This window comes from Larimichthys crocea, chromosome XVII (genome assembly GCF_000972845.2).
Source record: "Larimichthys crocea isolate SSNF chromosome XVII, L_crocea_2.0, whole genome shotgun sequence".
Classification (NCBI taxonomy): domain Eukaryota; kingdom Metazoa; phylum Chordata; class Actinopteri; family Sciaenidae; genus Larimichthys; species Larimichthys crocea.
Window position 1 is genome coordinate 3201117 of NC_040027.1, and position 22660 is coordinate 3223776.

The 22660-nt window shown below is 38.9% G+C and overlaps 1 long non-coding RNA gene across 4 annotated transcripts in view; it reads left to right on the plus strand.

The window, feature by feature from the left end:
• The window catches only part of LOC109139169 (uncharacterized), a 166177-nt gene that overhangs the window by 17992 nt on the left and 125525 nt on the right, over positions 1-22660 (plus strand). Inside the window, exon 1 of one of the 4 annotated variants that reach the window (XR_003464076.1) lies at positions 16578-16617. The exons of the other annotated variants lie outside the window; for them this stretch is intronic. This is a non-coding gene — a long non-coding RNA (uncharacterized LOC109139169). Of the gene's footprint in view, positions 1-16577; positions 16618-22660 lie in introns of those variants that run through there. 4 annotated transcript variants of the gene reach the window in all.

Genomic DNA, 22660 nt, shown 5'->3' on the forward strand with positions numbered 1-22660 from the left:
CACAAGACACATTCAAATGAGCTGATTTCTCTGTTGGCATATTGAAATGTCAGAATTTGCACTAGGACAAATACGCTGGTTAAAATTCAATTGGAACAGAATGGGTAATGAGCTATCTTGGTGTTGCCACACACTAACAGGCAGAGTCACATTCTGTCTGAAGGGTTACAGTCACTTAGTCACACAGCATGCATCGCTGCTTTGATTGTTACCAACAAACTGCTCAGCCCCTCGCTTCCCACTACAGGTGTGTGTTTGTGTGTGTGTGTGGCAAAGGGAGAAAGACAGCAATACACTGACTTATTTCTCTAAATTACAGAGTCATCATTATTAGTATTTCAAACCCTCACTGTATTTTATACTTGTTTTACTTTATAGGTTTCACCAGAAAATATTATCTAGAAAATTTCTAGAGGTTTGCTTATTTTTTTAATTTTTTTCCCATGTCCTTTTCACCCAATAAAACTTTTAAAATGAGAATCTCAAGTCCTATAACTCATTAACTAACATCACTATATACTAATTCAATGCTAAACTGCATAGACTGTTAAATATAAACCATGCATTAAGATTGATATTGCACTATTTTGCCTGTTTTTTTTAATAATGGAATAAAAATAAGATTCACACACCGCTCTTGCTTTCAAGTCTTTTATTGATTGGTGAAACCCAGTTTTTTCAGCTGAGCACATCTGTTTGACAAAAAAGCCTTTGTTTAGCTGTGCCAACAGTTAATGATCAAACATGACTGGAATTATCAAAATAAATATTTGAGATTAAATTTCCAGCTTCTTTGCATCCTTTCACCTTCTTCAGTGTCACACATTATTTTGCATTTGACTGTAGCAGCATCTTCTCTATTAAATCTCACGGGCTATTAATCTTTACTGGGTTAGCAGTGTGTGGTGACCCGTTCTGCTCCCTAAGGACCTTCTAATAACCGCTAATGGGCTGTTAAAGTAATGGGCCTCTGCCGCTCAGGACTAGATGGTCGGGTCTCACCACCAATTACAGCTCATCGAACAGGAGAGGCCGAGGGCTCATTTCATCTGTAATATGTGAGTGTTCATGAGAGTGCACCTGCATTTGTGTGTGTGTGTCTGTGTGCATCTGTCAGTCAGGCTCCTCTTCCACACAGCTAGCCGTGCATAGGCAGTCATTAGCAGCAGCAGCAGCCAGTCATTAAGCCCGTCATTTCCTCAGTCTGCCAGCTGACCTACTGATTTGGACAGCTTCTGTACTTAACCTGTGAACTCCCATGATTTCCCTGCTCACTACACATGAGGAGTGTGTGTGTATGTGTGTGTGTGTGTGGAAACAGTTTTATAATATACAGAATATAATATGTTGATAAAAAAGATTGAAGATGTCCATTGTTTGTTTATGTACATGTGTGTTTTTAGTTGAGGCTTTGCTAATGGATGCCATGTCCACACTAAATGCAGATACTTTAAAAAGTTATGTTAGATAAGTGTGTGTTCAACAGTATTCTGCACACAGTAGTGTATCAGATTGTTTTCCTCCTTTGTTTGGTCAAGAACAAAATTGTGCAGAATTCTCTTTGACAATTTAAATCTCATTTGTATTTGATAAACTGATTAGGTCTTTATTGATCTGACTGGATGAGGGCTTAAATGCAGAATTTTGACTTTTGAAATTTTGAAGTTTGATAGAGTTCATAATTAGTACAAAAACAACAATTCTCTTGTTTTCATGTTTTAACCATTGGAATCAACTAAAAACCACTGTGTGCTGTCTGTTGTTTGATACATTTACATTGTAGACATCACAGATTAGTTTCTTAAAGTTGAGGACGTATTTAATTATGTGTTATCACTAATATGTTAATATAGTAATACACATAGAGTCAAATATTAAGGAAAGTACTGTAAGTTAAGTATTAGAAAATAGACAGTAACATATTAAAACAACGATAGTATGTACAATAGTTATTTAAATGAATAAGCTGTACAGTTATGCAGCAATGTGCAAAATATTGTCAAGGGAATGTGCAAAGTTCACAGTATGAAGTATAAAGAATATTTGCAATGTAGAAGATAGTCCAGGAGATGTGTATGTGAATGTAACACATAGATTCAGGTGTGTCAACATAGGTGGGGGTATAAGAGCCTAGTGAGGGTCCTGGGCCTTATCTGGAGGAGTCTCTCAAGAGAAACAACACAGCAGCACACTAAAATGTAACTAAGATGGCCTTAAAGGACATGCAGAGATTGAGTTGTCGGGTATGGCAAAGCACCAACAGAATGCAATTCCTCCTTCCTGACTTCAGCAGGGCTTGTTTCTATTTATGTTTCTTTTCCTGCAAAGTCGCATTTTGTTCATGTACAGAAGCTGTACTGCACAGTACACATTTTGTGTCTGTTTGCGTATTCATTTTTGAAAAGCTACTGAATGAGTAATGTACGTTCACTCACACTGCAGTTTTAAACAGGTGTGTTCTGGTCCCTTCATTTAAATATTCACTAATACATTCTGACTTCTGAGATTAACCCCAAGCTACTTTGTCTTAGCTGACGCTCACTGTGGCTCTCAGGAAGCCCCCTGAAGCCCTGCTAGCAGCGATAGAAGCTGAAATTAGGCCGCTTTCTGCCCCAAAGCTGCTGCATTAAGACAGCCCTCACCTTGGCCTGTGGGAGCTGCGTTAGCCGCACAGCTAATCCAAAAGCTAAGCAAAGTCAATCAGTCAGACCTTAAGCTAACTAAAGCTACCTCTGCTCTGCCTTGTCTTCCCAAGATAAGGTAATGAGGATACAGAGGGGTGAAGGTGAAGTTAGGTGGTCTTGTATTTGAGTCTCAGGTGCCGTGTGTAATGGATGACCAGTGAGTATCTCAGAAATACACAGACTCTCAGGTAGAAGAGTAGGAATCAGAGAGGTATTGTCTTAAAAGATAAGGCAATGAGAGGCTTACAGAGTTGAATCAGTGTACGAGGACGAGGAGACTCACACAGTAATACCTGCTATCTAGATGTGACACTACAGCTTGGCTTCTGAGCGGGCTAGGTGCTGTTAATATTCCCCTTTTGTCTTGTCCTGATAAGCTAATGAGGGTTATAGCGAGGGGTGATGAGAGTGGTAAGAGCTGCATTAGTGGACAGAGAGGAACAAGGGACAGTCATGCTATTAAACCTCCTGGGTAGATACTGTAGGGCAGCTCTCAGCTTCAGGTGTTCATGAGAAATCAGGGGTTGTCTTGAGCTGATAAGGAAGTAAGAGGGCAGGGTTAAAGCTGCTGTCGTTATTTTGATCTGATGCAAAACTGCCACGTCTTTAAATTGTAAAACATCATCGACCATATAGTAGTCTTGATAGCAGCCTCTTGATTGTTCTCCCCACATCTGCATGGGTTCTCTCTGGGTGCTCCGGCTTCCTCACACAGTCCAAAGACATGCACCCTAAATTGCTCGTAGGTGTGAATGTGAGTGTGAATGGTTGTTTGTGCCCTGTGATGAACGACTTGTCCAGGGTGTACCTCGCCTCTTGCCCTTAGTCAGCTGGGATAGGCTCCAGCTCCCTGCAACTCTGATGAACATAAGCGGTTGCAGAAAATGGATGGATGGATATTGATTTCAATTGAAAAGCCCACTCGGTTTTCTAATGAGCCAGATTATTATTACTACTGCAACAGAAAATATGTTTTAAAAGAAATATCATGCAGCTGGATTACATTCAACTTAATGAGGAAACCTTTAGCATATGGCAAAATGTTCAGTGACTTTACTACAGCATCTGCTCTTGTACATACAGTACACTATCTGCTCACTGTGAAGCATTATTAAACATTTGTATCACTATGCTAAGAGATTTACACCTCTTGTTTAAGGTCAATGAAATATGTTTCAATATTGAAAAAGTCTTTGAAGTGATTTGCAGCACACAACGGGGCATGTTCACCTTTTTAACCAAAGTATTTAACCAAAGTACTTTTGCAGCCTAAACTTGCCTATCATAGCATTATTTTCGTCAGCAGCAGGCAGCTGTAAAATCACACTTCCTGCTCAGACCGTTACTGACTAGCTGGTGAACATTCAGCAGCTAAAGAGTAAGCTTTTTCTCTCAGGAGTTGGTAGAGACTGGAAACCGAGCTAAAGGAGGGTGAATAATGGCTTTACATTCACTCTAGATGCTGGTCTATGTGTTAATAAGCAACTGTTGGCTAACAATTCGCCAAATAAACTGGATATGTCAGTGTTGTATTTAAAACTTGTTTGCACTGCCCCCAAGTGGCTGAAAGAAATCAGTTCTTGCAGGTTTTTTTTGGTTTTTTTTGCTAACTTCTCATTTACTGCTCAGACATCATTTCTTTCGGCCAATATTCAACACTAGTTTCCATTTTGAACTGGCACATACAGAAGAGCAGCACTCAGATGAAACACCTGTCATCACCCAGCTGTGACTGTTAGTGAATCTTTCTTGCTCATTGTAAAACAAACACATCAATAGAGGCGGTCCATGGCGGGATACTGTTTGTAGCTTTATTTAAAATTTGTTTTAAAGCTCCTAACATGACCTTTACACTGCAGTCACATTCTGTGTTGTTTTATAAAAACCAAACAGGGGCACAAACAGTAGCTCCCGACTCAGGGCACAATAATATCTACTATCAGCATCTTGATGAGGTAGGAGACAGAAGGTGATAATAATATAGGTAATAAATGAGTTTATTCTTTCATGACAAACTCTCCATAAATGTATCATTTGCATGAACATTCCTTTATTTTTAATGTTCTTCCCATGTACTACCTATCTGGCAGTGTCTACATTGTGCAGCTATCCCTCTTTCTTCAGATGGCATTATTATCATCAAGGTTGTTGCTTTTGCTGTAACTCTCACCTCACTTTGCTACCTACAATTCATTCCTGTTGTTACTGTACAGCAAATGGTGTGACCAAGTGCACACATTCAATGTAATACATATGATCATCATGTAAATGCATTTACTACATATTTGTTGTTTTGTAAAGTGATAAAAGCATATTGCACTTTTAATTTCATTGATTTTTGTACCTCAGAATTATCTTATATCAGTAACTTTGTGGCTATTTTGAGAAAAAAAATCTTTGCTAACCTTTTCTTAAAGTAAATCTTATCTTATTTCTTATAAAATATTTAATATAAAAATGGGCAAAAAGCGAAAATAAATTCATTACGTATAATATTGTAACTGAGGCATCATCAACATCTTATATCTTGTTCAAACACACACACACACACACACACACACACACACACAATTATATTGTCTTTAGCATTTTCTCTCTTCCATAGTTTATTGTTGCATGTTGTTGAAAGCACATTCTGGGGAATAGAGTGCTCCGCTCAGACAACAACGTGCATAGTGGATTACCCATAATGAGCACACATTTAATCTGAGAGTGGTGAAATGGCTGGAAAATAGAGAAGAGGAAAGGAATAGAGCTTCATCTTCTACAGTATATTTATGTTTCGCTCTATCATTGACATTGCACTGTGTTTTTATATTTAGAATTTTCTGCTTTGTGGATCTCAACAGTTGTAGCACAAGAAATAAAATGTGATTGGAGGTTGATAGAGACAGTATGAAATGGATTAAGTGAGTTTGGGGGTTTAAATGAAGCAGGGAAGGGACATCTGTGACCAAAAGACACAAAGAAAGTGAATCATGAATGAAGATATAGTGAAGTGTTGCTGTCCTAAAGATGTAGGTTGGGGTTGCCTACCAGGCAGAGTGCATACCATGTATCAAGGTCATACTGTGTCTCACTACGGTCACCATCTTAAATAAAAAACAAAGATGCAACTGGATAGGCAACAGCAGAAGTCTGTGTTTGTGTGTGTGTGTGTGTGTGTGTGTGTGGATCTATAGCTAATGGCACAGATGATGAACCAGAGGATGAGGCTTCGTGTAATCATCTGCCATCTATCAAACCGCAAGCTGACAGCATCACAATACACAGCATGAGCAAGGGAAGGGGGGGTGAACATACACGCACGGACACAAATGCATAAAATGATGTAAACACAATCCAATATCACAAAGAATATGTGAATTTTTTTTCTTCGATTTTTACCGATAATTAAGGGTTTTTGATACTAGTGTGTAACATTGTTGAACTGTTGAGAGACACGTAACGGTGTACAAAACAGTCCTCTACTGACCAAAAACTACTTGTACACATTACTGCTAGCACTACTACACACTTCATGCTTTTCAGTTTTTCTGCTCTAGTTCTTCATGTGAGTGCAATTCCAGTGATGCTTCAGAAACATATTGATAGTGCAGTAAATAGGTTTTCTTGCCTTTTATACGAGAGTACATTTTTCATAATTTCTACTAAGAAATAGTACTTGTAATGACATGCCAGCTGTGAGGTCCAATAGACCTACACCTAGTATTGATTGGAACATGTGTGTGTATGTGTGAGCATACAGGTGTCTGCATGTGCGCATGAGCCATCAGTTGTTATTGATGGCGTTGTGTACAAGCCTCTTCAGGCCTCAAGGCCTCCCGGCTATCTTATACACACACACATGCAAAGACACACACAACTGCACACACATCGACTGGCACCCTGCTCTGCTTTTAGAGCCATTACTGTCAAACAGCTGTTAGCACGTCAAGAGAAGTGGTGTTGATGGGATAGAGCGAAGGAGGGAGAGAGGCTGAGGGATAAATGGTCAGGGCCAATAGATAGATAGATAGAAGGACAGATAATTGGGTGTAGAGGAAAGAGGGAGCGCTGTGAGGGATGAAGTGGTGGATGGATGAATGGTAGGGTGGAGGGAGGGAAGGGGCCTGGGCTAGGCTTCCTCTAAGTGAAGACAGATTGATATGGGTGTCAGAGAGGACTCCAGAGAGGAACAGCCCTTTAGTTGACAGTCAATTATCAGATAGACCCAGTGGCCTCGCAGTCCACGGCCGTCACCCTAACACAGTAAGTAAGTGGGTTTCAAACACTGGCTCGGAGCCCAGCGTTGGACAACTGGAAGATTATATGAGGCCCTGAGAGAAAAATTATGGTTTCAATTGTTGAAGGTGCGTCAGTGAACCAAGTTTTAGAGTCAGAGTCAGTAGACTGTACTGTAGGCCCTTTTTATGTCCTTTTGTCAAAAGATAGGCATGGTAATAGAAGTGCATAAAAGTCTAGCACATAAGTCATTTTACTAGATGAGCTGGGATGCTGGCTATAAAAAGAGGATGCACTTTGAGAAGATGTTAACTTTGTTCATAGTGAAATACAGACAGGATAACGTCCTAAAAAACCCAGATAAATAAAATTAAGAATATAGAAAATATAAGCTAGCTCAATAATATCCTGCCAGATAAGTAACTGTAAGTAACATTAAAATATGCAAAACACCACAAATAATCGCAAAGACCATAATCTAAAAACAAAATATACAGATGGCTAAAGCAAGGGGGTTAAAGTCATTGCATAGGTTTTAAACACTTTATTATGTTGAACTTATGTTAACTGATTCATTAAAGTCATTCAGCTGCCAACACATCTGATTCCAATCCTCTGCCTCATTTTTAATTGTTCTTTTAAATAATTCTGTTTGGCTTGTTGGCTTTGGGGTTTTATAGAATACAGCTCTTTCTTTTTTAAATGATTTCTATTGTTTATAAGTAATAGTTAATTGAAAGTCAACCCTACCTTCAGAAAGGTCAGGTCTTTTCTGGTGCCACTCAAGTATGAGTGACTGTCTTATTAATATTATTTTATTATACTATGTGAAGAATTTGGCTGAAGAATTTATCTTCAAATGATGTTGTGTTAGATTGTGAGGGCATTTTGTCTCAACCTGTGAACTACCTTTGCCCTTTAAAGTTTTACTCTTTGATTCCATCAAAGTTTACGAGTTGGAAGTGTGACAGAGTTTGCTACATTTAGTTTAATGATCCAGCTTTGAAATTGTCTGTAATGCAGCATATGACTACCATTTTTAAAGGTTGACAGAGCTGAATGTTTTAGAGTGTCACCATTTGACAGAACCAAAAGTTCTACACCAACACAAGGGCTTGTTTTACATCACTGTTTTCTCCACTGGCACTTCATATGGTAATCGATCACTACATTGCTGTTTGGCATTATATTTATATTTAAATAGTCATCAGCTGCTTAGGAATGAAATTCACTGGCACTATTAATTTACAGTATGGCACATCACTGATGACTACCAAATTATATTCATATGTAGCTATTATACAGTACAAATGTCAGAGGGACGGATGGGATTGGAAATTGGTGGTAAAAAGGTTTGCCTTTAGATGTCACTGATTTATCTGATAGTATTAAATGTTGACATTTATTTATTTATTTATTTATTTATTTATTTATTTATTTATTTATTATCTTGACCACTGGTTTTAGTTACGTTATGTTAACCATACTTTAATTCTACTTAGTTCCCATTAGAAACATTTTGCAGATATTTACAGTACAATGATGAACAGTAACAGATTGATTTTCCATCCCTGAATGCAATAGCTCATGTGACATAGTTTATAAGAGTCATTTAAAGCCCCAGTATGTTTAAGGTCACATTAGTAATTTCAATTGCAAAAAATAATGATCAAAATTATTATTTTTTCACGACAAGCCTCATTTGATAGATTCACACAAACACAGAAAGCAATATTTTCCTTGTCATTATCTCCAAAATTGATGTTGTTGATGGTGAATTGCATTATTATTATTTTTTTTTTTTTTAGAAAAGCAGATTATAAGGCACTCTTAATGGGAATAGGGACGTTTCTGAAGGGGCCTCCGAGTGTGCAGCGGCCTTTCAGACAAGGTCAGTGGAGTTGTGCTGCTATTGGTTAGCTGTGGTGCTTGACTATGAAGCCTCATGTGTGCTATTCAGTGTTTAGCCTTGAGCTTGGATGCCACAGGCAAGTGTTGTAAAAAAAAACACACACGTATGCACACAAACTGACATAATTGGGGCCTTAGGGACAAATACATACTGTACAATTCTTTACCTTCTTTATCAGTGACAGTGGTGGTTGTAGACCATTTTAGCCACAGGGGGACAGACAGGAATTTTGAACTACTTTTAGCCTGTAGAGGAATACAACAATCAACTTTAAACCACAGGATGTCACATTCACACACAAAGAAAAATACATAAATCATATAAGTACACTACTTACATATAGGTGTATGACAAACTAAAGGGAAAAACAACAACATAGTACTTAGTGAGGTGTTTGGAGTTAATTGGAGGCATAATACATTTTCTCTACTTGTTTATTCTTTAATTAACCTGCATTTACAAACCCTGTCTATTTTCTTAACATAGGTAAATGTCTACAGTATTTCAAATGTTATTACCTCCCCTGATATGTACTGTACACATACTTCAGTACTGTAGGTGGATTGACTAAAGAAAATCCAGCAGACCTGGCTGACTCTGTCCATGGTGCTGAACACAGCTGCAAACAGATAGACACAGGAGGAATTTTGCCACCAGTAAAGCCGCGCAGAGCACAATTCACTCATGCTCTTTGAAGCATTCTCTGTTTTGTCATGTTGGTAAACATAAAACAGCTCACCATTTTCAAAATGATAGAAAAGCAGCAGGAGTTGACTTTGTCTTATTGTTTTATTTGAATGACTGTGCTAACTTGCTCCACATCAGGTTGGTAAATAATTATTATTTTCTCTTCAAAAGCTGCTAGCTTGAGTAATTTTCCCACTGATATACTTCAGTGCGACTGTGGCTCAGGTGGTCGAGTGGGTAGTCTAGTAATTGGAGGGTGGTTTGATTCCTGGCTCCCTCAGTCCATTGGACCTTAAATTGCTTCCTTTGGTGTGTGAGTGTGTGTATGGGTGAGCTTAGTATCATTGCGAGCACTTTGAAAGCACTATATCACTTCTGATGAGCACTTGGCATCTTGCATGGCAGCCTCTGCTATCAGTGTGTGGTAAAGGTAGATAAATGAAGATGTCCAGGCTTTTGGTACCATTTAATCTTTTTACCTAAGGATATGAAGGTGATGGGGACATACTGTAAGTGCCAAGTGGCTGTTTTGCACAATATACTTTCATATCCACAGAATAACTTCCATACTGACATGTTCTTTCCATTACAGAGCCTCGGTTATAAAATATTTGGACTTTATTAAAGATTTTCTTTAAACAAAGATCAGTCAACTCACATTGCTGATCATCAGAGTGAAAACATTTCGAAGCAGCTCATTTTGAGAAGGAGATCCAATCAACAGCATTTAGAAACAAGACCAAATGAGATCAGAAACGCAATGATACAGCCTGTTTTGTCTTTGCAGCTTCGCAGGGTTAATGTTCATCTATGTGAAGTCAAATCAGCCGCTTCTATACATCAAACCTTTAATGGGTCTTAATTGATCTTGGTTCATCATCTCTTCTCTCTTTCTTTTTAAGAAACACTTTGTTTTTCATCTTTATTAGGTTCTTGCACTGATTTTCACAGCCTAAACATCCCAGGCTTTGATTCTGCAAAGTGCACTGTTGGTTTTGATATCAGAGCCACTATTCTCACTGTCAGCTTACATTCTTTGCAGGATTTGTGAGTGATGACATGATGCTCATGTCAAAATAAAACAGTAGTGTAGATTCCCTGTTGTTGTTTTCTGTCATGTTTTGCTGTAAATGTAGGTAGCAGCACTGATATAGTGTGGTGGGAACCAACCAAATCAAGCTCTTATTATCACATCTGCATAATATTTTTCTATATTTCTATGCTCACTGTTACATATATCTGCACTTGCTTCTGCTCTGATTTTGCGTGAGCATTTGCTTGTTTGTGTGTGTGTGTGTTTGTGTGTATGTGTGTGTGTGTGTGTAGCAGCAATGTGCTATCAGTGCCCCCTGCAGTAAAACCAAAGGGAATAAAGAGACGAGGGAGCGAGAGAGACACCGAAGAGGAAAGATAGCGAGGGAGCGAGGGAGAACAAGAGGATCCTTTTCATTATCTCCAGCACACAGAGGAACTTAATCACACTCATACAACAGAGAGGTCTTATAGCCAAAGACTGGATCCTGTGTGCTGAGGTATCTGTAATATACAAACCATGTTGCACTCTGTGGAAATTTACACCACTCGCATGAAACATTCAGAGATTGTTTTTTGTATGTACTGTATGTGCAGTTAAATATAAACCATATGCAGCATGAATGTGGCATGTCACCTAAAAATAGAAAAAGCTTTGGTATAGGAGTGTGAGATCAGCAGCAGTGCAAGATCAGTGGATTGTTAATGCGAGAATGAAATTAAAACAGATGGTTTATTCTTGTTAAAGATTAAACAGTGTCAGTATCTGCAATATTGTCCTTGTTCAAAATTAGGTAGTAGCCAGTCAGTGTTGGGGTTCCTTTCCAAACACATTTACAGTTTATAGTCTGTAGTTTCATCCTTTTTGCACGTTTCATTTATTTGTTCAAGGCATCTGTCTTTGTCTATTAATTACTTTTATATAGGCTAAATGTTGTCCAGTATTTTTCTAAGGTCTGTGCGGGTCTTAGAGTTGCTTTAAGATTGTTTGATTGAAGACTTCTAATGTCTCATGACAGTCTGAATGCTGTTTCATAGCCTTTACCACATTTTCCACACTAACTGGACAATAGATATTCCATTGTATTATTTTCTTACCACAGGTTTTGCAAGAAAACCACGGGCAAAGCATGTAATCAATTCAAGTAAAGATATTTTGGAGCAAACTATCACACACGGGCAGCTTGAGTGTAAAATTACACCAGATTCTAGTGTGAAAGCGTTTTTGTTGGTGCGGGTTTATGTGCCTTACCTGTAAGAGATGAGGGCATCTGGCAGATTAGGTGTTAAAGTGCTTGTGTTTCAAATCTGTCAAACAATTAATGTTAGACTTCACACACACCCATAGCCTGCTGTTCATGTCTCATTTGTATTTATTTATTTTTATCGAGGAGGTAAAATCATTATTTCCCTCCGTAATCCAGAATGCTGCGGTGTTTCATTACCTGTCTTCATAAAACAAAAGATTAATTTGTTTAATTTTTTATGTATTTTTGAAAGATTTATTTTATTCATCTGTTTCAATTTTAATGTAAAACTTCCACTACATTTTCTTGCTTTTGTGTATAATTTGAGTCTATAAAAACATTTAATTACTAAATAATAATTAATTCAATAACATAACATTTTGTCATCCCAATTTTGGTTTACGTTTTATTCATTTTGTCAAATCTGTCAAAATATAACATCAGCTTTATTTCCTCTCCATTTATTTTTACAGCTGCAATTGACCCACTATACGTTCATAATTCCCCTTTTCTTTTGAATAGGATGAGAGCTGCTTTTTTCTGGGTCTCTCTGGCTCTCTGTGGTTGTTGCTTTGAAGAGGCTCTCCTCTCTGTCGTCGTCCTGTTATAGAGGCTGCCTGTGCTCCAATAGATGGCATCACAGCACTAGTCTTCACTCGTCCTCTCTGCTCTGCTCTGCAGAGCTGTACTGTGCTGAGATGCTCTTCATGAGCCATGAGCCAGGCTGGGAGGTGGATTGCATTAATAAATTAAAACAATCGCTGTTTCAAATTTTTAATCACAAGAAATTTTCCCGGTTTAAACGATGAAAATGTTCCGATTTTTAAATCTAAAAAAAGTATGGAGATTTGATTATAGATACTAGATATAGCTGCTTTGATTGTGAGTCAGATTTATATTGGCAACAGAAAAAGTGCACTTCTTCCTCGGACTGGCAATCTTTTGGTAGAAAGATAATTTTAGGACAGAACTGACACATTTGATCGCTAAATTTGTTAATACTTTGTTTCTGTTTTTATTAAAGTTTTATTTTGTCTTATTTCTCTGAATTAAAGAAAATGTTACAAAATCCTGTCTTAGGCAATGCAAATTTCATGAATAAAATTGTGAATTAATTGGATATGACAGAAACAATATGACTCCATGTCATGTCTAATTTCCTTACTAATTTGAGTATTATTTTATTATGGCGTGGCCTGTTGAAGCCAGTCAGTCCTGTAACTCATTGTGATCCACTATACGGTTGACAGTTATGACTCAGGATTATAACCTGTGTGTGTGTGTGTGTGTGCACACCCATGTCACCACACCATGTCTCTGTAATGTGATTAATCACACTCCATTATACCGCCCTCATTTGTCCCACAATGCACAGTTTTATAGGGAATTAACACAGGTTTTTATTGGCTTGTGCAATAAATCAACATCAGCACCTCGCCGCTTGCATAATATAATATTATTTGGACGGACGTGAAAAAGCATTTCTGTCAGTTTGGCTTCAGAGCAGCCATCCTTAAATCTGTCGCTCTCTTTCAACTGAAGATATGTGTGTGTCGGTTGACTGTAATGTGTTTTTGTGTTTGTGAATCCCCTGCTGGTCTGTTTCGTGCAGACACTCCAGACAGGAGAAAAGATAGTCAGCTTGGATAATGGAGCATTTCTCTACAGCAAATGTATGAAAAGGGCTCCTGAAATGACAAATGATTGTTGCCTAAAACAGGCAGAGACAGAGAGAGAGGAAAAAAAATGTATTCATTAGAAATTACATGTGGATGGCAAGGAGCGGCGTGCTGGCTTTCAGTGCGGCTGAATGTCATGATGTGAATTTGTGTTTGGTGCATAGAGAATTCAAGTAAACGTACAGAGAGGAAAAACAAACACAGGCAAACATCTTTTTTTTTTTTTCTCTCTCCTATACTCAACAAACACAGAGTTACAGATCTTCAGTTATCTTTAAAGGCTGTCTGCTATCTGAGAGACAGAAAATCTAAAAAACATCCTGTTTGATCAAACAATTTGTGTTGCCTTGTAAATATTTTTACTTGTCGGAAAAAATATAATTATGTATATTTATTATGTAAAATATGTACAGTATAGAAATGTAGTATTATAATCATTATTTAGCTTAAACTCTCATTTTTAGGCTATGATTTCATTTTCCACACTAATATTGTAGAGAGACTGAAAAATACTCTCAAGACATTTTTTTTCTTTTAAACACTGACTACAGTCAGCTTTTGTACGGCTGTAATTTGCCTCTGTGATGTTGGTATCACATAGCAGCACTATAATATTGAAAAGGTGAAAGCTCCTCGCTGGATTTTGTCTTTTTCCTCAGATAGAGGTATCATATCAAAATGACAGCCGCTCCATTTAATGTCCTTTAATGTCATTTAAATCTCTAACTGTTGTGTGCAGACTGATAATCTTCCTCTTTGTGATCTGTGGACTAATGAGACCTCTCCTTTCTGCCTCTCTGTGGTGAAGTCTCCATTCTAATTTCTTAATGCTGAAACACAAAGACTTGGCTGCAGTGTGGCCTCAGTGGAGATCCGCACTGACCATGATTTGATTGAATAAAAGAACATAAGAAAAAGGGAGAAAAAAGGGGAGGTGGGGAGTGGGAAAAATAAAGACGGAGAGAGAACTAGCGGTGGTGCCAGGCATTTATAATGCAGTATTGATGAAAGGCTATTATTTTAGCCAATTAAAGGGATGTAGGGAGGTAGAGAGGCTTGATTTTAACAGGTCGCATCTTTTCATGCATCGAGGAAAAAAAAAACACATCAATCTTCTCTTTGCTGCACACCTCCACAGCAATGTCACATCCCTGATTAGTACAGAGAAGAAAATCTTGGAATAATGTGTAATACCAGACGAGAGGAGGAAGACCTTTAGAGGAGAGTGTGGAGAACAGTGTCATCTGCTATCCTGCTAACATCGCAGCTCAGCCTAAAGGTTAAGGCATGGCCTCGGCTACTCGGAATGAATACAGAAATTAATATACATGTAGTAGTGTTCCCACTGTGTAGATAAGGACCATTGCTCTGTCTCTTCTTCTGTTATTTATTTAGTTTAAGTACAGCTAAATTTAAAATTTTTGTCAAATAGAATATTCTCAAACAGTATTATGAACATACATATCAGCAACAAAATGGAGTAGGCAGCAGAAAGAAGACAATATATATATATATATATATATATATATATATTCTAAATGGGATATTATGAAGTGCAACGAGTCCGAGTATCGGATTGAATATCCGTATACACTTGTCTTGGAGGACCTATACAGGTCCAGAAAAGTCCTTCAACTAATTCTTAACATTAACAGGCCATTAACATTCCAGAGTATACATTTATAATGAACTTTGTCAAGTAAAGAAACACATTTCCCAGCACAAAATCTCTGTACTAATTGACAATGCAGGAAGTGCATTAGTGTATCCTCCACAGTGAAAGTGTGAAAGTCTATGGTGAATTGCCTCTGCATTTTTGCTGTTTGCAGGACTTAATTGCAATTTGATAGCTTTCAAGTGTTGGAGTAAAAAAAAAGTTACCCATCAGTGTACGATAAAAAGTGGAGCTTTTCGCCCTCTCTTCATCCCTCCATGTTATTGTCTTCATCATTAGGCCTGAGAAAATAAGTGCTCTCACCTTGGTCTATCTGTCTTATCTTGTTTTTGTCCATCTCTGCATTTCTCTAATTTTTTCATCAATCCATCCATCCTGAGAGACCTGAGATTTTAGACTTGTCCATCTCTTTTGACTCCCATTCTTTTCATTCCTCCTGGGCAGGCCATTACTGGCTTGCTGATTATGTCTACACACACAGACTGTCAAGGTTGACTTTTATACTATAATTTCTTTTCAAAAATGTGTACTTTTACTCGCTGTAATTCTCAGATATTATTATTTTTTTCATGTTCCTTCATTACCACGAACTGGGTACTGTAGTTTATTTATATTTAATCCCACATACACCACCCAACTGGCATCAAAACACACTATACATCACCAAATGTGTATGTAGCTGAGAATGGTCCTGAACAAAGTCACTGTTCCTTTGTGTTTGGGCGCCTACAGTGCTCAGGCGTTTTAAAAAATGTCTTTATAAAGATGAAAGTTGTGACGTGTTGAATTTTTATGGCTTCAGTTGGAACCAGTAAGCTGTGTATGCCACAGGGAATAAGACTCGAGAAATGGACAAACACATCAATGGTTTTGGTCTTTCCATGACGAAAATATAGAATAACACTGCCCGGCTTATTATTTGTGGTGTCAAATCTTATAATGATGTTATGTCGGCATGAGATAATTGGATTAACCTGAGCTACATTTAGGTAAAGTGTATTAAATGACTTCTGATTTCCATCTGCTTGGTGATTTACTTATGTAAGAAAACAGCCTCAAACCAGGCCTGTAAACACACACACAGACTACACCAGTGTGTGCTCATACACATTTAATGTATTACTCGCAGATCAAATACAGGCTTCCCACCTACTTCTCTCCCCAGAGAGACTGAGTGTGTGTGTTATTAACCCCAACACCACTGCTGCTTGTCTGTCGGCATTAACCCCATTATCCTCTCCTCTTTTCCCCCGCTCTCTTCCCCTCTTTTCTCCTCCCTCTCTTTCCGGGAGCAGTAATGAAGTTCAATAGGTGCAGTTTTCCTCTCCTCCATCATGCGCTTATTCTTTCCTCATTTTTTCTCTCCCTCCATCTCTCTACAGTTGGCAGTGGCAGAGGTTAGACAAGCATACCACCCCTCCCTCACCCCCTCCCTCCCACCCTCACCCGGTCCCAGAGGTGCTTTCTGCTTAACGAGGTTGGATATCTGTTTCCTAAAATCAATCGTCTGTCTTAAACGAACATCCCCGACCATCTGCTCGAGGGGTTTACACACACACACACATCAAATACACACACACACATTGCTGCCTTTGCCTCGCCGGAGCTCCAATCCCAATATTTGTCAAGTGCATGATCCAGCGGGCTCCTCAAGGGCCCCAGAGAGCCAATGTCGGGGGTCCTCCTGGGGCCCCACAAACTGCCTAGCCGGGGGCCTTGCACTTGGCCCAGTTCCCTGCCTCCCTCCTTATTTCTCCCCCTCTCCCTCCATCGCTTTTCTGTTTGATTAATCTCTAAATCTGTGTGACACATAGACGAGGCTCATAGACTGCCAGGGAACTGTGGGTGTGTTCATGTATGTGTTTGTGTTTGGGAAAAAAGTGAAAGAATGTTAGCTGTTGCATTGTGTGTGGGTGGTAACAGCGGAACTAGAAGACCTGACATTGATAATCTCACATCTCTATAAAACACTCTCGACCGTGTTGACCTTCAAACTCAGTCATTCTCAAACTTCAGTCTTTCTAACCATCCAAAACTCTTATTTCCAAAGATACTCGATTGGATTGGATTGGACAAACCTTTCAAAACACTGTACACTGTATATTTATATTTATTATTTCAACCTTGCACTATGCACCATTGCACCAAAAAAGGAAATTTCCTTGTCTATACACATAGGTATTGATGTTTGTACTAAGAGAGCGAAGTGTAACCGGAGTCAAATTCCTCGTGTGTGTACACATACCTGGCGAATAAAAGTGATTCTGATTCTGATCAACAGTAACATTCACATTATTTAAAGGTCCAGATTTAAATAAACTCTCACACGTTTTTCGCAGCCACCATAGTTTCTCCTTCCATGCTAGGAAGAAAAGGAAGAGGCAAGATGGTTGAAATGAGCAACATCTCTAGATGCCACTAAGTAATACACACTGGTCCTATAACATTTGCTTTTTTAAATAATTATGCTGCTCAAAAGAAATCCCTCAAACACTTTATAACATAACTCGAAAATTCTATGTAGACAGCTATACACTGAAACAAACACAACTCAAACACTCCGTTCTACCTTCTTTAATATAAGGTGCATTTAGCGGCTGTATTTTTGTCTGTGCAATGCGTGACAAAAGTTAACATAAGCTACTTTTTGTGTGGCCTTGGGAAGGGAAGGTTTGATCTGCAAAAGAAACAACGTTGTTAATACATGTTTTCAATACAAGAGTGAATACTTTTTGTCTTTTTGTCCGATGATGAACAAACTATTATGAGATGAAATGTACTGTACATAAAAAGCATATTAATATATTTGTTGGATTAGAACCTCAGAAGGACTTTTGTCAGGATCCTGTTGAAATTTTATCAGTGATCAAGGTGGTCAGTGTTTGGCCTGTTGACTCGTTTTGATATGATACTCTGAAGTGAATGTGCACCAGCAGACCATGCAGCAAAATAATAATAATAATAATTTTGTTTGTGGTTGTGGACTAAAATATTAGACAAACATTAGAACTGATACAGTCAAAACACGGTATTTTCACCTTTTGACAATAAGAAGGAAAATGTTTCTTATGAGAAATTCATATTTGGTTCATCGGATAAAAAGAAAGAAAACTCTCAGGGGAACCACATGTTATGAGAAAATAAATATAATTCATAAATATAAGTTAGTAAATCTGGGCTCTTGCCAGTTTAACCCCAAACAGTTGGCATCGCCCTTTAAATCTCATATCGTTTAAACCCCAGATTCCTCCCCCTCCTCCCTCAAGGCCCTATTGTATTCCCGTATTCCCTCTTCCCAGCCACCCCCTCCACCCTTCAGTAATTACACCCAAAGCCAAAGACGGTCCTGTCAATCAAACACTCAACTGTCAGTTTCTCTTCTTTGTCTCTCACATCTCTGTCTGTCTGTCTCTGCTGATTTCAGGCTGGGCTGTCAGAACAGTGCAGGGCTGTCCTGAATGCATTCAGCAATGTTTTGTGTTTGTGTGTGTGTGTGTGTGTGTGTGTGTGTGTGTGTGTGAGAGTGTGTGTATGTGTCTGTGGGTGCGTGTGCATGCGCGTGCGTGCATGTATGTGTAAGGTTATTGGCAATCAGTCTTGTTAGTTTAGCTTTCTTTATAGCTCGTGTAGCCCATTGAAGCTTGCACATGCCGTCACTGTGTGTGTGTGTGTGTGTGTGTGTGTGTGTGTGTGTGTGTGTGTGTGTGTGTGTGTGTGTGTGTGTGTGTGTGTGTGTGTCAAACAGTCAGTAAAATTACCTGGACAGATATTGAGGTGGTAAAACCTTTTACACTGACATTTGATACTGACACTCTCTCATTGTGGTTCGCTATCCATGGATGAATTAACCTGAGGAAGTCAGGATTTCGAGTAGGGCTGTACAATGGATGATTGACAGTTCTTTCCTTCACTGAGACGTCAACATGAACCCTTCCTGCACCAGACTGGACAATCACACCACTTGTTGATCTACAGTATTCAGTTTGGATTCAAAGCAGTTATAATTTATTCTTACAAGTCCCAGAATAAAAAAAAAAAAATCAGTTCATCACTTCACTTTACTGTCCTCTCATACATAACATATTTATGTTTGAACAGATGCTGAACATACAGATCAACAGTGACGCATTACAAAAGTTTACTACATTTTGCTGTTTGACAAAAGTATTTGTCATGTTTCACAAATGAGTAATGCAAATGGCAGATAAATCCTGGAGTCCTGGTGGGCTCCCGCATGCTCATACACAGGTCGCAAGGTTGCAACTGTGACACCAAGCTGACAAAAGATGTTGTCCTCCATGATAGAACTTACTATTGTAAATCATTTTGCCTGTTCAGTTGCAGAATCAGGCTTCATATAAGATCGTCATCTAAACATTTACTAATTTGTCAAAGCAAACCTTCAGTTCTTTATTGGTTGTGTCAGGACCAGTATCTTGAAGCAAAAGTGGATAGCTGGCTGCACTAAGCTTCTTCTCTATATCCGGCAAATACAAACACACACACGCACACACACACACATACTTTCAGTGAGCGCGGGGCTAATAGGGTTAATTGTCATGTAAAACCATCACTGCAGTCAACTTCACGGCCAATCACTCAAAATCTCTCTCTAACACACGCACACATACACACACACACAAACACGCATATTTACACACCCTCCCATGGGATCTCGCCTTGCCCAGATGGCTTTTTTCCCGGTGGCTGTGTGCTCTAGCATGTGTGTGTGTGTGTGTGTTGGTGTGTGAGACCCTGGTAGGCCACAAGGGGCTTTGCAGTGAACAAGGCGCATCTCCTCGTCTAATTAATATACCATTATATAGCACCTGTTTCAGGCTAGATAGAGCTGAGGGCACACACACACATCAAACACACACATAGGATGATGAAATGGAGAGGTAGTGGGAGGATGTAGGGGAAGAGAGGTAGGGATGGACAGATGAGGAGAAAATAAAAGACACAGAAAGAGGTGAAGAAAGGATAGAGGGGAAGGAAGGGAAGGAGGGTGAATGAAAAGGCAGGAGGAGGAGGGTGGAGGAGGAGGGATAGAGGGAGACAGTAATAAATGGGTTTTGAACTGATTATATTAAGCCGATCCTTTGATCATGTTTAAGGCCTTAAAATGGAAATTGTTTTCTCTGTTGGAGGCAGGAGGGGAGTGAGAGGGGTGAGGGCAGCTCATTACATGTCTATGCTAGAAAAAATCAGGCAACACACACCAGTTTTAAACAATCATATCCTCATCTATTCTGTGTGAATACTGCATCCTTCATCTCTTTATGACCTCAGAGCGTTGGTATCTGCTCTGCTTTCCTAATTCCTTTTGCCTGCCTTGACGTTTGACATCCCACTGACTGTCTTAAGGTCAACACAGGTGAACTTGGAAAAGAAAAGTTTCATCCTATTCAATGACAACATTTAAAGTTTTGTCACATGTCTTTTGTGCAAAAAATGCAGTTTTGACACTGGCAGTTGGTTTTAGTTGAACATACTGTTGCTAGTAGCAACCACTTATGGTAGAGTCAAAGCTGACATGTTATATCCTCCATTTTGTCAGATCTGTAACCAAGCAAATACTGACAAATCCCCTTGTTGAAGCTTTATCTGTAGGTACTCCTCATATAGCGTTATTGTGATTCGTTCATTTTAGTTCCTGTGATCAGTTTAGCGCTAACCGAGCTAGCCACTACGATACGTGTCCGAGGCTCATGTATTGCTAATAAAACATTTTTTTGTTGCTGTTACATTTTTGCTAACTCTCACAACTTTCATTCATACTACTTCTGTATATTTCCTTGCATCAAATGAACGTGCTTCCTGTGGGACAGTAAGGTCCAGTGTGTAGTGGCAGTGAGGTTTCAGATTGCAACCAGCAAGCATGTAGAGAACCTACATGAACAAAAGACACCCTATTTTAGAAATAATTTTTGAGACTGGTGTATAAAATCATGTGCATCAAAAGCAAAATTTCTATTTGATGTGATAAAAACTTCCAAATTCATACAGAATGTTTTGTAATGTTTTAAAGCAACATGGGAAAGATGCTTTATGTAACTCTGAAGCTGTTTAAGTGGAAATGTAAGGGGAATATATTAGGTTTCATGCGGTTAAATAGTGTACACCTTGCTCCCTGGCATTATTTCTTACATCAAACCCACATCATCTGTCAGGCAGTCAAGCAATCACTCGGAGTAACACATCATCCCAGAGCTGAATGCACTTTAATTAAGCACAATGCCAGTTCTTTCCTTCTGTGGGAACAAGTAAAATAAAGCATCAATGATACAAGAACAACTCCACTCCCAATACTGTGATACACCGCCACCTCATCTCTCTCCCTCTTTCTCTTTCTGAGTTCATTAGTTTCCAGACCGGTGCTCTTCCCGGATTACCATAACCTGTCAGCCGTGAAACACCACAAAACAATTTTGTGCTTGTAAAAAAAAAAAAAAAGAGAGAGAGAGAGAGAGAGAGAGAGAGAGAGCGAGAGCGAGAAGGGGAAAAAAGCAGCCCACCTCGCTCTGCTGCCTCCCACAGCCACATAGAAGAGAGAGGGCGGGGAGGTTACGCTACCTGTATGTTTTTCTAATGAACACCACACTAAACTAAAAAAAACATGTCAGATGCTTGGAGCAAAGGTGTGGATGGAAATACTAGAAAGTGGAATTAATACAGACAAATATGTGTGTTTCAAACTGATGATAACCATTTAAATATGAGTTACATGATCTCCTGCTGTGGGCAGGCTAACAGGTCGTATAATGAAATGTTGTGCTAACAGTGAAAGTGAATATGCTCAAAGGAAAAATCCAGCTCGGATCTTTGCACCTTCGGACCATTGCACCCACCAAAGTAATCATCGAAGCCTGTGTCAACATCACTAATTCAAATGTGAACGAAACATTAGTGGTCACATAATCAGGCAGGTTGTGATTGTCCAGAAAATTTAAATCACCTGGTAATAATCCCCTAATGGGTCCTAATGACAGTTTATGATGGAGCAAAGTGGAAGTAGGAAGTTCTATATAGGTCTATAAACTGTGATGGATGTTTACAGTTTGGATGTTACTTTTATTGTTTGCCTTTGCTTTTTTCTCTTAGATAAGTTTCCACAGATATGTTTACATCAGCAAGTTGAATATCTGACATCTTGCATTATGTGTCCTGTTGGACCTCTTTTTACCAGTGTCACCATGTTGAGAGTGTGGCATCATTCACTAAGTATCACAGGCATTATATCAGTTAATCCAGGACCCTGAAAAATCTACAAATCCACATATGAACTTACTGTTTTTAGAATCAAAACTATTTTCCTGTCGTGTCATCAGAAAGCTCAAGTTTTGAGGTATGATAGTTGACAGATGAAAGTCAAGCCAGCATCCTGTCTGGCTGTCCTTCCAAAAACAAAGAATGCATTTTGAACATCAAAATCTGTGGCTCTGGCCGGTGTTGTATTGAACCTGAGGCAGGCTGAACGACACCTGACCCCCACCTGTCAGTCAAAGCTACCACGCTGT